We start from the raw sequence: 16592 nt of genomic DNA, 5'->3' as shown, positions 1-16592 counted from the left end.
GAACTACCTCAATTCCACTGATACCTACAATAAAGAAAAATCAACTCCCTGGGAAAGGAGGGAGGGTTTTGTGAAGACTTATATCCTGCTGTCCTTGCAGAACACCAGCTACAGGCTAGCAACTTTGTTTGCTTTTGCCGAGAACAAGGATAGCAGTTCTCTTAGCTCTCCCAAGTTTATCTGGCTAAGTCACTCTTTTTTTTTTTTTTTTTAATAGACCTTCCCTCCAGGAACTTACCCAAACCAAACTTCTTTTGAACCCCACTATGTTAGTCACCTTGACCATATTCTTTGGTAACAGATTCCACAGCTTAATTATGTGCTGTACGAAGAAAATCTTTCTATGATTTGTTGTCAATCTGCCGGTCCTTAGTTTCAAGGAGTGTCCGCTTGTTTACTGTGATATTGAATGTTTAAACGTTCCACCCCTACTCATTATTTTATAAATTTCTATCATATCCCTCTCTTTTCTCCAAGCTGAAGCAGCCTAACCCATTTAGCCTTCCATTATAAAGGAGGTGTTACATTCCCGTTATTTTATCACCTTTGTCTGAACCTTATCTACTTCTGCTCTATCTTTTTTTGAGATAGGGCAACAAGAGCTGCACATAATATTCAGTGCGGTCAGCTTTGTTCTCCAGCCTTTTTGAATAATCCCTAACATTCTGTTTTCCTTTTTTAAACAGCCAAGGCACGTAGGACTGAAAATGTCAATGTATTGTACACAATGACTCCAAGATCTTTTCTTGGGTGGTGACTCCTAACTCAGAAACTGGTGGGAATTTCTTTCTCTATATGCATCAATGCTGAGTTTCCTAGTCTCACCAGATCACTATGTAAACCCTCACAAATTTGAATAATTTTATATCACCCACTAATTTGATCACCTCAATAAAATCTTGAATACTGATAAAAGAAACTGCCTCTGCCGTTGTTTGATTAGGACTTTTGAGTTCACTGGTTGCTTAAAAAACATCTTTTAACACTTGGGTCAAATTAATTCTGTGTACAGAACAAAGCGATTGATGAAAAGACTTTGTAAAGGGGTATGGTTTTGCTCAGGATGGGGGGGGGGGGGGGGGGGAGATGATGTTTCCAAATGGGTTAGTTTTGGGCATTCCATAATAAGAATGAACCTACTACTAGGCCAGTGTATGTGGAGTATGATCTCAGGATCTCAAATTTACTGCTAATGCTTGCCATAGTAATTGCAATGTGCCAAAGGAGAAATTAGGTCTTAGCTGCTAAATTTCTTTCCTTGACCAGTCCCGAAGAGTGGGTGTACACAAGGCTGTGGAACTGGGAGACAGCAGTAGTTTTGGGTGGAGTTGGATTCCGTAAAAATGTACCAACTCGGACTCCAGTTTCAAAATAAAAACTTACATTACAATATATGGTAAAGTTATCAATCTTTGTCCTCGATCTAAAGTACTGATAAATATAACTTATATTTTCCAGTATTTTAGATCCAGAACAAAAAATTTAAAAACTAATATCAGTAGGAGTCAGACAGTAGCAAAATAGAAGAGTCTGAGTCGAAGGTTTGGAGTACGGACTCCACAGCCCTGGTGCACACGACAAACTTTGGAGAAAATGGTTGCTCTGAATCCCCCACACCCTAAGAGTGAGAACAGGTGGGTCCCGCAGAAGCAATGCGCATCAACACGAGATATTCCAAAATTGACATGCCTGCCAAAACAGCTTCACCAGCACTCCTCGTGCTCGAGTATTCTGCCTCCAGTGGTTCTGGCAACAGTTTGTCCACTTTGGGATCTCCACCAGAAAGCCCCAGAGACCTCACACTTCCCTGCTCTGCTCTGCCTCCGTACAACACAAGATGCTTGAAAGAGACACAATGCAGCAGGCTCCACAGACTGTACAATGGCACACCACCTCTGCCGGATCTGACATGCTCATTAGAGATGGCTCAGCTTTATACTGCCGCTACCTCCCACAAGTACACTGGACCGGAGGACAGCCTGACCTGGAGCTCCTTTTTTCCCCCCTCACAGGTAAGGGCAGCTGTTTACTTCAAGGAACCCCTTCCAGGGTGAACTGGATGAGGGGAACGAGGCACGGCTTCAGGCAAAGACCAAAGTGAAGTGGGGGACCCAAAATCTCGGCATGCACACCCTCTCATCAGGACTAGTCTGGAAAGATAAGAAAGAGAGCATTCTTCTGGAGTTCATCAGTTGTAGCATATAGAAGTAACCTATCCAGGTTTACTTTGAAAACTCCTTTTAATCAAGTTTGTTGCATCCAAAATGATGGGAAAGTTTTCTATATTTTTCTTGGTCTCCGACTTCACTGCTTAGTATTTGAAGATCTCTTTCTCTACTTTTTTTTTTTTTTTCATATTTTTATTAAGGTTTTACAAGTATAACACAAAACAACCAAAAAGAAACAGTAACAATAATCCATGGCAAAGTTAATAACAAAAATAAAAAGGCAGAACAACATACCATGACAATACCCATAGCAAATCAGCAATTATACAATTATCAGGTAGTGCTATTAGGAGTCTGACAAAATGAATCCAAACGAGCCCAGGTCTTCAAGACAGATTGAACACAACGGTGCTTATGGGCTAGTATAGTTTCATATTTCCTAATCACACACACGTTACTCCACCATTCATTATAATTGAGATGTACATTATTTTTCCAGTTTAAAACAATTAAATGTAAAGCAACCGCTAACAAAATGTTAAACAATTTCTTATCGGATTCTAAAAGAGAGAGGTTAGGAGAAGAGGCTCTTAAAAGCACAATATCATAAGAGATCACGGTTAATGCAGGCAACTGAAAAATAAGGCGCAACTTAGCCCAAATGAGTCGCCAGTATGCTCTTACGTTCTTACAGTAAAAAACCATATGGGAAAGGGATCCATCTGATTCTTGACAAGACCAGCATTTGTAATCAAGACTTTTAGTGATCCTGGCCACTCTAGCAGGTGTCCAATAAGCCCTGTGAAAAAGAAAATAGGAGGATTGGGAAATTGCTGCTGATTTAGTTGGACGCATCGAATGTACCCAAAAAGTGTACCAGTCAAAATCAGACGCATCAAGACTGAGATCCCTTTCCCAAGACAGCCGTAATGGAGCAACAGCATCAACACACGAATCCTGAAGTTTTTTATAAAGGACAGATGCTTTTTTCTTACCATCTGCAATACTGAGACAGAGGGCAACAAAATCTGAAGGAGTAGTGAGCAGAGAATTAGAGACCTGAAAGGTCGAGAGAAAGGTAGAGATATCCTTCCATATGGGAAAGGCCAGCAAAGAAACACCATATAGTGCAGCCAAAGCATCCGGTGACAACAACGTACCTGCAATATAAAGGTGAGATAACAGCCATATACCTTTACAAGACCATTCAGCTTTTTGGGACTGCAGGTGAACAGACTGCAAGCTAGAGTTATACCAGAGAGAGACATCCTCCAGGGAGGCAGCGCAAACTCCAAGACCAGCCCTAAACGTACGGATATTAAAGGCAGAAGCCTTCAACAACCGCAAGTGCTTGGTATATGGATACAAATCTGCAGAGGGTAAAAGATATAAGGGGCAAGGGCGCACCAAGGCGGCCTCAAAAATCAGCCACCTAGGCATCAAATGAGAGAATTCCCTTTGGAACCACATTAAAGACTGAGATAGGCGAAAAGCCATGTGATAATTTTTAAAATCAGGGACATTAAGACCTCCCAAATGAGTCGGCATCTTAAGTTTCTTCAGTGCAATGCGAGGTGGCTTTTGTCTCCACAGAAACTTAAGTAACAAGGAGTCAATCTTGGCATAGAAAGAGTTTTGAAAAGAGAAGGGAGTCATACTAAATATATAGTTCAACTTCGGAGCCAGAACCATCTTGATAGCCCCAATCTGACCCCACCACGTCAAATAAAGCGGAGACCATGAACCCAGGAGTGAAATGGTTAAATTCAAAATTTGATTCCGAATAAGAGACATGGTCTGATCCACTGACCTGGAATACCAAATTCCCAAATATTTAAGCTTAGAAGGTTCCCAGGCAAATGGATATTGAGATATCTGATATCTATACACCCGGGAATTTAACGGCATGATGGCTGATTTAGACCAATTTATTTTATAGCCAGACAGTGAGGAGAAGGAATTGATTACATCCAAAACAACTGGCATGGAGTTTGGGGTGGTATAGAGTAAAATATCATCCGCATAAATAGAAAGTTTGAACACCTCACCTCCCACAGACACCCCAGAGATATTGGAATGAGCCCGAATAGCCAGAGCCAATGGCTCTAAGGCAATATTAAAAAGGAGAGGGGACAATGGACAGCCTTGTTTAGTACCTCGCCGGAGAGGAAAAAGTGGAGAATTAGTACCATTCACTGAGATTGAAGCCATCGGATCAGTATATAAAACTTTGACCATTTTAATAAAAGATGGACCAAAATTAAACCAAGCCAAAATGTGAAACAAATAATCCCATACAATTCTATCAAAGGTTTTCTCAGCATCCAGTGAAACCGCTATAAACGGCTCACGTGAGCCCTCAACATGTGCAAGGACATTCCAGAAGAGTCTAGAGTTATCGCTAGCCAACCTGCCTATCGTAAACCCATTTTGATCCCTATGGATGATATCCGGCACAACATGTTGAAGGCGCAAGGCCAAGATTTTAGCATAGATTTTGTTATCAATATTAATCAAAGAAAAAGGCCTATAATTCTCTTTCTCTACTTGATGCACAGAATAATCACTTGGCACTGAGACTTCCTATTAGCCAAAAGAACAGAAGAACGTATCCATGCTATTTTTGTGTTTTTCTCCTTTACCATATTTTGCTCTGAGAAGACTGAGAAAGCGATTCATAAGATAGTGATCAATGGCACTTGATTTTTCACACCATCTATCCATCACAGGCACATTCTGCGGTATATAGATTGTTACAACAGTTAAAAAGGACATTTCACAAGGGTCAATTAAGGATTTACATCAAGTAACTAACCTCATCCTTAGTAACAGATTAATAGCAGTCCTTTTGCAGGTCACTGACCAACAAACTACACCAAATAAATTTAAGGGACATAAAAGGCAGTGAAGAATACACCTTATTAGTTAGATTAATTCAATCTCTGTTGATAATAAGCAGTAAAGATGCTTATTATCTTCTAGTAAAGAAAAGCTATCTGCAGGGCTGAAAGATCAACAGATTCCTCTGGAGAATTCCAAACTTCCAGGAAGCAACCATATATACATATACCAGAGCCCAGAAATGGATTTGCATAATTAACACTTAACTGCTGCTGAGGACTAACTGAGCATTATTTGATATACTGCAAAGCTGAAGCTCTGCAATCTCTCATGTACCTTAACAAGATTCTCCCCTAGCCTAGCAAAATGCCGAGGACAAACGTAATATCCTTTGACATATTTGCACAGAAAGAGAGCCCTGTGATCCCTTATCTACCTTAACAAGAATGTGCTTCAGCTCAGTAAAGGTTCCGCTTACACCCCAGCACTGTGGAGATGAGATAACTATGGCCTTCCCGATCATCCAAAAGACACAAGATCAAGAGGAGAAACACATTTAGCTACATATACAGGGCCACCTGCCTGCCACTACTTAGTTACCTGTCACTACCAGACCACTATTTTGAAATTTAGGCCTGGTGAATACTAGGGAGTTAATAATAAATTTGCTATGATTTATAATGTCAATACCACCTAGACATCTTGGGAATCACTAGAACCTGGCTACATGAAATCAGCGGGATCCCAATGACTGAACTACGCTCAACAGGATTCATCATGCAGCATCAACCAACACCAGGGAAGTAAGGTGGAGGGGTACCAGTCCTAATCTGAGATACAATTAAATTACTTAGATAACCCTAAGCTTCCCTAGGTTAATGATCATCGGAAACTTTAACCTACATACTGGAACACCAGACAGCACCACAGCTGTTTTCTTTGACATCATGGCAGAGCTAGGATTAACAGGTGATCAGCTCATGAAAATGGACACATTCTAGAACTGGTGTTTTGCAAACAGGTAGACATCCTTGAACATGAGGTCAGTGCTGTTGAGATAACACTCCTATCATGGATAAATCATTTTTCCTGTAAATGACAAATTAAAATACAGGTTTTTATCACAATTTGGAAGGAAATTAGAGGCCTAAAACATCTGAATGATGAGAATCTTCTGGAGACTCTGTCCTACCCGCCCCCACCCCCAATGTGGATGAGAAGATGATTACAGATTGATAACTAGAAAATATATTTTAGTGATGGCCTTAAAAAAAAATGCCCCACAAAAGAAGTTCCTATGCCTTACATACAAATGCTATCCTTAGTTTTCCCCAGAATTATGGGTCTTTCAACTGTCAAGGCCAACTGGAAAAGAAATGGAGTAGATCTCAGCTAGACATGGACAGGTTTAACATGGCAAAGTACAGCCAAGCCTTAATAGTAGCCAAAAAACAATATTTGTTTCAAAGCATTGAACAAGCTGCAAATTGAAACAGATATTCAAAATAGTAAATGGTGTACTGCAACCCTCCCACCCCTTTCAAAAAAAAAAAAAAAAAAAAAAGAACCAGCTTTCCCAGTCACAATTGGCCAGCAATGATTTTGCCACCAAAATTAAAGGTCTCCATAAAAACCTACAGGCAGTTCCAATGAGCCACCTACCAGCCAACAAGGAGAATGTTTACTTATCCTCATTCCTCCACCCTCTTCCCAAGCATAGCCATTTGGGATCCATTCAAGCAGGTAACAGATGAACCGCCCCATAGGCAACATTATAAATAAACTGAGTCCTATTAGCATAGGTCCTAAAGTGACTGACTGGGTTAGAAATTGGTGAGGAGGAGGTGATAAAAGTGTAGTGGTAAATGGAATTCACTCTGAGGAAAGGAATGTTACCAGTGGTGCAACGCAGGGATTGGTTCTTGGCCAAGCATTTTTAAAAAACATTTTTGTAAGCAATATTGCAGAAGGGCTGTCTGGTAAAGTCTGCTTCTTTGTGGATGATACTAAAACCTGCAACTGGGTAGGGACAGTAACACAGTAAATGACAGCAGATAAAGACCCATATGATCCATCCAATCAGCCCAATAAGGTGTCCAGAGCAGCACACTGTGTGGGACCCAGTCACCCATACTTAAATGTTGGTTGTCAAGTCCTCACTATGCCAACTGTAAAGGCAGCCAAACATGATGTAGTCTTGGTTATAACCTCATATCATACGCAAGTACTGCTGACAGTATTCAACTTACCAGTCAAGATGTCTTCCCCTCTCCCCTCACAGAACCGTTACTTGCAGCATGTGACAATAAAGTGATCTACAACACTGGAGTTGACGAAGCTTCGACTGTCTTTTTTCCATTTGCGGGACACAGACTTTAGAAGTCTGTCCAGCATCAGCCTCAGTTCCCCAATGCTAGAGTTGATGAATCATCTTTCAGTCTTTTGCCATTTACAAGACACAGACCGTAGAAGTCAGTCTGGCAATGGCCTCAGTTCCCACTACTGTGTCCCAAGATAACACCTTGACAGCCATGTTGTGTTTTCACTCTCTTTCTATTTAGGTATCCCCCATGCCTATCCCACACATTTTTGGATTCATTCACTGTTTTTGGCTCTACCACCTCTTCAGGAAGGGCATTTGTCACGGAACTCGGGGTTGGTGAGCCCTTGGGCTGCAGCCAGGCTGCAGCAAACAAGTCCTCTGGGAGGCACAGAGCAGAGGCGAACCAGGAACGGAATACAAACAAGATAACAGACATGGCAAATAGAGCACACTCAAGACTAGCAACAAGCACCACCAGAAAAGGGAGATAGACCACTCAGGCAGGCCTCACAGCCGATCCGGAACCCACTCGTACAGAGTCCAAGCATACGGGCCTCACTGGAACCAAATCATAATAGAGGGAAGGGAAAAGAAACAGAACGGAATCTCTTGAGCAAGTACTACTCAAGAAGGGCAAACACACTGCACTAAACAGAGCCACAAACAAGGGGTCAAAAGACCCTACACACAGGAACAAAGAAACTGAAGGGGAAAAGACAACCCCACTTAGACTCACATGGAATAAATCACAAGTAAAAATAAGAAAACCACACAGGAAGGCAGCACAGGACTGGGCTTAGAACCCTAGCTATAAATGAATAGCCCTAACCAAGTCAAACAGACATCACACAGAGAGGTAACACAGGGCTGGGCTAGTAGTCCAAGCTAAACAGAAGAACCACCCACCCAAGCACAAACAGAGAGGACACTCAGGGCTGTGATAGATCCACAGCTATAAACTAATAATCCTAACCAAGTCAAACAGAAATCACAGAGAGGTAGCTCAAGGCTGAGCTAGTAGTCCCAGCTAAACAGAAAAGCTGTCCACTCGTGCCACACAGAGAGGCAGCTCAAGGCTGAGCTAGTAGTCCCAGCTAAACAGAAAAGCTGTCCACTCGTGCCACACAGAGAGGCAGCTCAAGGCTGAGCTAGTAGTCACAGCAAACAGAAGAACCACCCACTCAAACAGAATCAAACAGAGAGGATGCACAGGACTGTGCTAGTAGACACAGCTAAACGGAAGAATGGCCCACTCGTGCCACACAAAGAGACTGCTCAAGGCTGCGCTAGTCGTCAAAGCTAAACGAATAATCCTAACCAAGTCAATTAGAAATCACACAGAGAGGTAGCTCAAGGTTGAGCTAGTAGTCCCAGCTAAACGAAAGAGCTGTCCAGTCGTGCCACATAGAGAGGCAGCTCAAGACTGAGCTAGTAGTCAGAGCAAACAGAAGAACTACCCACTCAAACAGAATCAAACAGAGAGGAGAGAGAGCTAAATGAAAAAGCAATCCACTCAAACACAACCAGAAACCTCACAGAGAGAACTCAAACAGAAAGCACACAGGAAAAACTCAAGACAAGGCCACACAAAGGAACACTCACGGCTATGCCATACAGGACTCAAGGATAAGGGAACCCACTCATGAAGGAACACTCTAAGCTGTACCATGCAGCACTCAGGGAAGAGGGGAGCCACTCAAAGGAATACTCTAAGTTGTACCATACAGCACTCAGGGAAGAGGGAAGCCACTCAAAGGAATACTTTAAGCTGTACCATACAGCACTCAGGGAAGAGGGAAGCCACTCAACGGAATACTCAAGGGTGTGCCACCAGGCACACAAGGAAAAAGGGAAGCCACTCATAGGAACACTCTAGGCTGTACCATACAACATTCAAGGGTAAAGGGAAGCCACCTATAGGAATACACAAGGCTGTGCCACACAGCACTCAAGGGAAAAGGGAAGCTACTCATAGGAACACTCTAGGCTGTACCATACAGCACTCAAGGGTAAAGGGAATCCACTCAAAAGGATACACAAGGCTGGTCACACAGGACTCAAGGGTAAAGGGGAGCCAACTATAGGAGTACACTCTAGGCTGTACCATACAGCACTCAGGGAAAAGGGAAAACACTCATAGGCATACACTACGCTGTGCCACACAGCACTCAAGGCAAAAAGGGAAGCCACTCAAAAATACACAAGGCTGGCCATGCAGCACTCAAGGGTAAAGGGGAGCCAACCATAGGAATACACTCTAGGCTGTAACATATAGCACTCAGGGAAAAGGGAAGCCACTCATAAAAATACACAAGGCTGGCCACTCAGCACTCAAGGGTAACGGGGAGCCGCTTATAGGAATACAGAAGGCTGTGCCACAGAGACAAACAACAGACACCAGAGACAAAGGGGAAAAGTAAACAAACAGGGAAAGCTGCCTTTGTATACACAGATCAGATAAGGAGCAATGCTCACAAGAATCAGGAGGCAAACACAGCAAAGAGTTAAAGAATGCTAAAGGGAAGGGCTGCTTCTTAAACACATCAGAAAGAAGCAGGGCTTACGCTGCAGTCAATGGTTTAAAGCAAACAAAGGGAAAACAAACAATGTTCTTACCAGTGGTGTTCTGCGCTGTCTGGAGTTTCTTAAGAGTGTGTTCTTTGCAGCCGGTGTAAATTCCATTGCAGTAGTCGAAATGGCTCAAGACGAGAGACAGGATTAGAGTCCTGAATAGGTCAAACGGTAGGAACTGCTTGATACGCTTGAGGGACCTCATGGAAAGGAACATTTGGTTTGTTATTGTCAAAACTTGATGGTCGAGAGTCAAGTGGGAATCCAGAGTGACCCCAAGTAGCTTCAAGCTTGCTGCAATAGGGATGGAGAAGTCCAGCGCAGCAACCGTGCCCGGTATAGACTTTTTGAACTGGGAGGAGAGAATGAGGCAATGTGTTTTTTCCTTGTTAAGCTTAAACTTAAATGTGTTAGCCCAGTTGACCAAGATGGCGAGACTGTTCTGAATTTCGGCTGAGATTTCGGATAAGGAAGATCAGAAGGGGATGCAAATAGTCACATCATCAGCATAGAAGTAGGGATTCAGGCCATGATTGAAAAGGGCCACTGCTAGCGGAGTCATCATGATGTTGAATAGGGTAGGCGATAAGGGGGAGCCTTGAAGAACTCCACAGTGAGATCTCCAAGATGGTGAAATAGTAGACTGACCCGATAGGATCGGCAAGACAGAAATTCCCTAAACTAATCCAAGACAGTACCTCCAACATCATATTCAGCTAATAACGCAAGGAGGAGATTGTGGTCAACCATGTCAAACGCGCTCAACATATCAAATTGAAGAAGGATGTTGTTCCCAAAAGACAGTTCCTTCCTAAAGTTGGACACTAGAGTAACCAGTACTGTCTCGGTACTGTGGTGAGACCTGAATCCAGTTCAAAGGAGGGCCAATAACGGTCAGCTGGGCAAGGGCCAAGTGGGGGAGCAAGGCCAATAAGGAAGTCAGCGACTGTAGTGGAACACTGGGGGAGCGAGTTCCGAAGTAGAAGGATTTTTTTCTCTGAAATGGTTGGCCAACTGAATCACTGATGGCATGCCATCACTTGGTGAAGTGACAGGGGTGTGTCAAGTAGAGAATTCAGCTGACGGTACAGCTTCCGTGCATCCAGCATAACCACTTGAATTCTTTTCTGGAAGAAAGCTCTTTTGGCCTGTTTGATTGCATATTTGTAAGTGCGATGAGAGAGCTTTCAAGATGATAAGGCGTGGTCGCTTTCAGACTTAAACCAAGCTCTCTCCAGCCTTCTAGTTTGTTGTTTTAATGCTTTAAGATCATCTAAGATGCACTGATACCTGTTCTCCCAACGGGTGGGGTAATCAAAGGAGTCTGCGTTTGCTTGCCAGTCACATCCATAAATTTTGTTCCCAAAATGATCTCAGGTCAACTTCCCCTCTTGCACAGTAAGTAGTAGGTTCTTCGGGGAGTGGATGGCTAGTCTTCCGCCAGTGGAGGGCAAACCTTTACTGATAGTGATCTGTCCAAGGGACAGCAGACCATGCAGTATTGGCTACACAGAGGACAGAGTCATTGAGGAATTTGTAAGCAAAAAGATCAAGTGTGTGACCTTTTAAGTGCATCGGATGCAGATCAGGATAATGGAGATCCAGGAGTTTGAGGAAACTCAGGCATTGAGAAGTGTTGGGACAGCGTTGATTTTCTAAGTGGAGGTTCAAGTTGCCAAGAATAAGGAGGTTGGAATAATTGGTGCAGGAAGTAGAGATAAAGTCCATGAAATCAGCCTGACTGGCAACCCAATTGTTTGGTGGTCTGTAGAACAGAATACAACATAGATAATCTTGAAGAGATCTGCTGTGGACCTTGATTGAAGCGATTTCGAGACTGGGTGATATGGATTCAGCTAGGGAGTCAACCCGGAGGCCTGAGTGATAAATCACAGCAATGTCCCCACCTCTTTTCCCCAGCCTGGTCCAGTGCATGATTTTAAAGCCAGGGGGGCAGAGGTCTAGGAGAATAGGGTCCTTAGAGTCACGTATCCACGTTTCAGAGATAAAGAGAAGGTCGAGTTTATCAGTGGTGAGCCAGTCTGAGATTGTTTCCGTTTTGTTAATGTTGTAGGAGGCGGAAGGCCTCCAATTATTTAATATACAGAATTAATTCCTCATATTTCTGGACAGGGAGAAATAAAGGTTTCTCTCTAATCATGAGAAAAGCTTGCTGGAATAGCAATTACTCTCTACCCCTCCTCTTGCCAAGTCAGGTGATTAAACCTGATTGCCCAGGATCTCTCCGATTGAATATGGTCAGGCCTCAGGGAGCTCAGGAGAAAGAATTCTTTCCCATGCCCTTTGAAGTAAGGCTACTTCAATCCAGGAGAGAATTACTCTTTTTGTTGTAACTATAAGAGGACATAACACAAAACACTTGCAGAAGACATCTTTCTGTCTAAAACAAAAGATCAATACTGTATCTCACAAAGGAGAGGCAATTGAACTTCTCTGAGAAGCAGACTACTGGAGCGTTCTTGTAGCTTTCTTTATTATGCATTTCCTTGTAAAACAAGAGAATCTATGTTATGACACAAACACAGGGTCTGAGCTGACAGAGAGATGTAACACCTCTAAAGGGAAGCAGTTTTAACTCTTGTCTTTAGAATAAGAATGGCCTGGGCTGTCAGAGGCTTGAAACATATCACCTCTATAGGAAAGTAATTAACTTCTGTCTCTTCTTTTTAGAATTAGAATAAAAATAAGAATAAAGGGATATACTAAGATAAATAGATCAAGGTTCTGAGGAATATATTCTTGTGTGAGAAAAGCTGTAAAGATGAATAGAAGAGATATAATATCCAAAACATTTGGACAAGAGACCAACTGCATCTTCAAAGGGAATGTAAACAGATGCTATGTATTTCTTTATTGATACTGGAGATCCTGACTGACTGTAAGATGCTAATTAAGGGGGTGAGAGAATCCCTCCTCCTTCTTGTTCTCCTTTTGTATTGAAAGGGAAAAGAAACACTATATAATATTTCTCTGCCAGATAGGAGATTGGGCAGTGTACATCTCTTTTGGCTCCCAAGCCAGGGAGTTTGAAAGAATGTCCTGTTTCCATTTTCCATTGTAATTTCATTTTCTGTAATATGTTCTTCTTTTCTATTCTATACTATATCTATATTTATTCTTTATTTTTCCTAATCTAGGGAAAATAGAATAAACTTGTGTTTTTCCCCAAAGGAAGCTTCCTTGGTTCTGTTCTTTTGTTATTGTCTTAAGCAGGCTTAATCAGCTGTCAGTTTCTAAAGATACCAGTTGAGAGGATTGTTTTGCATGAGTAGTGCTGGCTGAGTAACGGCTCTGGAGCGCAGCACGAAAGGCGCTAACATTAACCACAGACCTTGCATTGATATAGCCCACTTTGACGGTTAGGTACAGATCCGGATGACCTTCTGAGCAGGACTTAAAATCACTTAAGGTGATTTTGCTTGGGGGTGCAACTGCGGTGCATAGCAGGCCGATGGAAATCGTTGGAGTGGTGGCCAAAAACAGCATCCATAGAGTGATGACTGGAGAGTCTAGATGCTTTCCGAGCAGTGACAAGGACAGGAATGGTACTGCAGTCAGATATGAGTGAAGTGAAAGAGGCACGGATGAGAGTGATAAAATAGAGAATGGAGAGGAACTTGGAGGTGAGCACGGCAGGGTCTGCACTACTTAAACAATACAGAGTCCAAAGTCAAGCAAGCTTATGTGCAGGCAAGGTGGCAGCAGAGGTGAAGTGCTATAACTGTTCAGATCTGGCTTAGGCAGAGCAGAGGCTAACTTGCAAGCCATGAACGAGAGACCTCGGATGATGGCAGCAGAGGGAGGGGAAACGAAGACCAGGCAAAGGAGGAGTGACTAATTGGAGCTGGCAGAAGTCGCAGCTGGAGAGGTCTTCCAACACAGGAACAGCCCCGGACACGGAGTAGTTTCAAAGCTTCGTCGACGATGAACAGCTGATTGGTGGTGGAAGTCAGCAATCCACAGCTGAATAGCTTGACAGCAGTAAACGAAGCAGGCGCAACAGAGCGGGGCTGAATCAAAAGCTCCTCCTCTCCAAGTAACACCGACACTGCTCCACCATACAGGAAGAAGGGGAAGAGCCGCACAGCTAAGCGGCCCACAGTAACGACGGCGAGAAACCAGGACAGAAGTTTGCAGGCTCCCCGCAGTGAGATGAACACGGACACTGCGGAGCCGCTGAAAACTCGGACAAGGCAGGCTGCGGATGACCACCGGTTAAACCGCGATCACGAGTGGACCAGATTTTCCTTAGAAGCAACTAAGCGGGCTACCCACGGTAATCTGGCCCAGGAGAGGCTAAAATCCAGCAGAAGTGAGCCCAACCGCGTCCCATATTGGGTTTAATAATATGTCTGAATGTAATAACGAAGATGTTCTGTGTCGATCACACACAAGAACATTGTAAGAACAATCTCGGTTTGAGGCGGCAAAACCCCTACGTGAGAAGCTCCACTGGCTCCCGATTAAAGAACGTATCGAATTCAAGATCTGTGCTCTTACCCACAAGATTGTATACGGGGATGCTCCTGCTTATATGTACAACCTGATCGACTTCTCTCCCAGAAATTCCGAGAAGTCGTCCCGCACCTATCTCAATCTCCACTTTCCTAACTGCAGAAACTTAAGATACAAACTACTCTTTGCCTCCTCTTTTGCTTTATGTGTCCCCGCTACTGGAATACTCTACCATCACCGTTAAGAGAGACAGTTGATCATAGTCTGTTCAAGAAGTCCCTTAAGACCTACCTATGTGATCGATCTTACTCCTCTGCTGCTTGATTACCTGCAATCCCGCATTCCTCCTCCTGCTGGTTCCCTCCTTTCCCCTCCTCTATCTTATTCTCTGATTTGTACTACAATTATTATGTTGTTCTTTTCACCAAATGTTATAAGCCACATAGAGCCTGCCCTAGTGGGATTATGTGGGATATAAATGTTCACAATAAATAAATAAATAAATAAATGAACTCAACCAGGAAGGAAAAGGAAAGGTAGGCAGAGACAGAGCACACCCAGTTACATGGGAGTGAGGTAATCAAGGAAAGCAGCTAGGCTGTGGAAGCAAAGTAATCAAGGTAAGCAGCTGGCTGGCAACAACTGGCTCTCTGCACAGTATAAGGTAACAAGGGAAACCATACAAGGAAACAGAACAGGCTTAAGCTGGAGAGCCTAGATAAGAAGAAAGGAAACTATTCAGGTTCAAACCAGAACCACACACAGAAAAACAGAACAGGGCTTTGCTTGGAAGCAAAGTTAACAGGCTAGTAATCCATACAGGTTTAATGCAGAACAACACACACAGAGAAACAGAAGGGGGCTTGGCTTTTAAGCAGAACGACACACAGAGAAACAGAAGAGGGCTTTGCTTGAGAGCAAACTTAACAGGGAAGTAATCCATACAGATTCAAACCAAAACCACTCACACAGGGCTCAATGCTGTGCCCAAAGGCACAGCATAACAAGAAGACCAGTTCCCTCAGAATCAAACAACAGTACAACAAGAAAAAGGAAAATAGACCTGTTGCAAAGGCAATGCAGGAAAGCTCCCTGGGTCCTTATAAAGGAGTAGGTTGATGATGTCACAAGTAGGAAATGAAGCAGAAGCAGGGAGACCAAAGCGAGGCTTGGCTAACAGGAAGAACAACAACAGGGAAAAAGGCAGACTGGAGAGGTCACAGAGCTAGATACAAAGAAACAGTAGGTCTGAACATAAGGGCACAGCCACAACCATGACAGCATTCAAGGCATCCACTAACCTCTATGTGAAAAAGTATCTCCTGATGTTGCTCCTAAGTCTACCTCCCTATAATCTTCATTCATGTCCTCTAGGTCTACTGCCCCTATGTGTCTCTGGAAGAGGTTTGCATGAATACTCACTGTTCATCAATGCAACATACATCCACTTCAGATCCCTCATCCCGTAATCAATTGTGCCACTGTCTCCTCCCAATCTTTCTATGTTGATGTCCCATTGTTATATTCCCTATGATAATTGAATGTCTCGCACAACTCTGCACAATGTATTCCATATCCAATTTGTTACAAATGTATTTCTACTATTCATATCTTATTGTAAGCCACACTGAGCCCGCAAAAAGGTGGGAAAATGTGGGATACAAATGCAATAAATAAATAAAATATTAATACCTTTCAAGTACTTCAATGTCTGTATCGCAACACTTCTCTCTCTCTCCTTTTCTCTAATGTATACATATTCAAGTCCTCCAGCCTCTTTTCACACACCTTATGGCACAAAACCTGTATTATTTTTGTTGCCTTCCTCTGAATTGTCTTTGTATAAGAACAAAAGAATAGCCATAGTGAGTCTAATAGTCTACCTAGCCCAGTATTCTGTTTCCGACAGAGGCCAACCCAGGTCACAAGTATCTGGTAGAAAACCAAATAGAAGCAACATTACATACTACCAATCACAGTAGCTTTTTCATGTCCATCTCAATAGCAGACTATGGACTTTTCATCCAGGAACTTGCTCAAACTGTTTTTAAACCCAGAGATGCTAAACATTGTTACCATATCCTCTGGCAATGAGTTCCAGAGCTTGATCATTCATTGAGTAAAAAAATATTTCCTCCTGTTTGTTTTAAACGTATTTCCATGTAGCTTCATTGAGTGTCCCCTAGTCATTGTACTTTTTGAAATAGTAAAAT

At 42.9% G+C, this 16592-nt stretch overlaps 1 protein-coding gene across 1 annotated transcript in view; it reads right to left on the bottom strand.

Moving 5' to 3' along the window:
• The window catches only part of KMT2B (lysine methyltransferase 2B), an 880409-nt gene that overhangs the window by 476983 nt on the left and 386834 nt on the right, over nt 1-16592 (bottom strand).

This window comes from Microcaecilia unicolor, chromosome 8 (genome assembly GCF_901765095.1).
Source record: "Microcaecilia unicolor chromosome 8, aMicUni1.1, whole genome shotgun sequence".
Taxonomy (NCBI): domain Eukaryota; kingdom Metazoa; phylum Chordata; class Amphibia; order Gymnophiona; family Siphonopidae; genus Microcaecilia; species Microcaecilia unicolor.
This window is presented reverse-complemented; position numbering and strand designations above follow the sequence as displayed.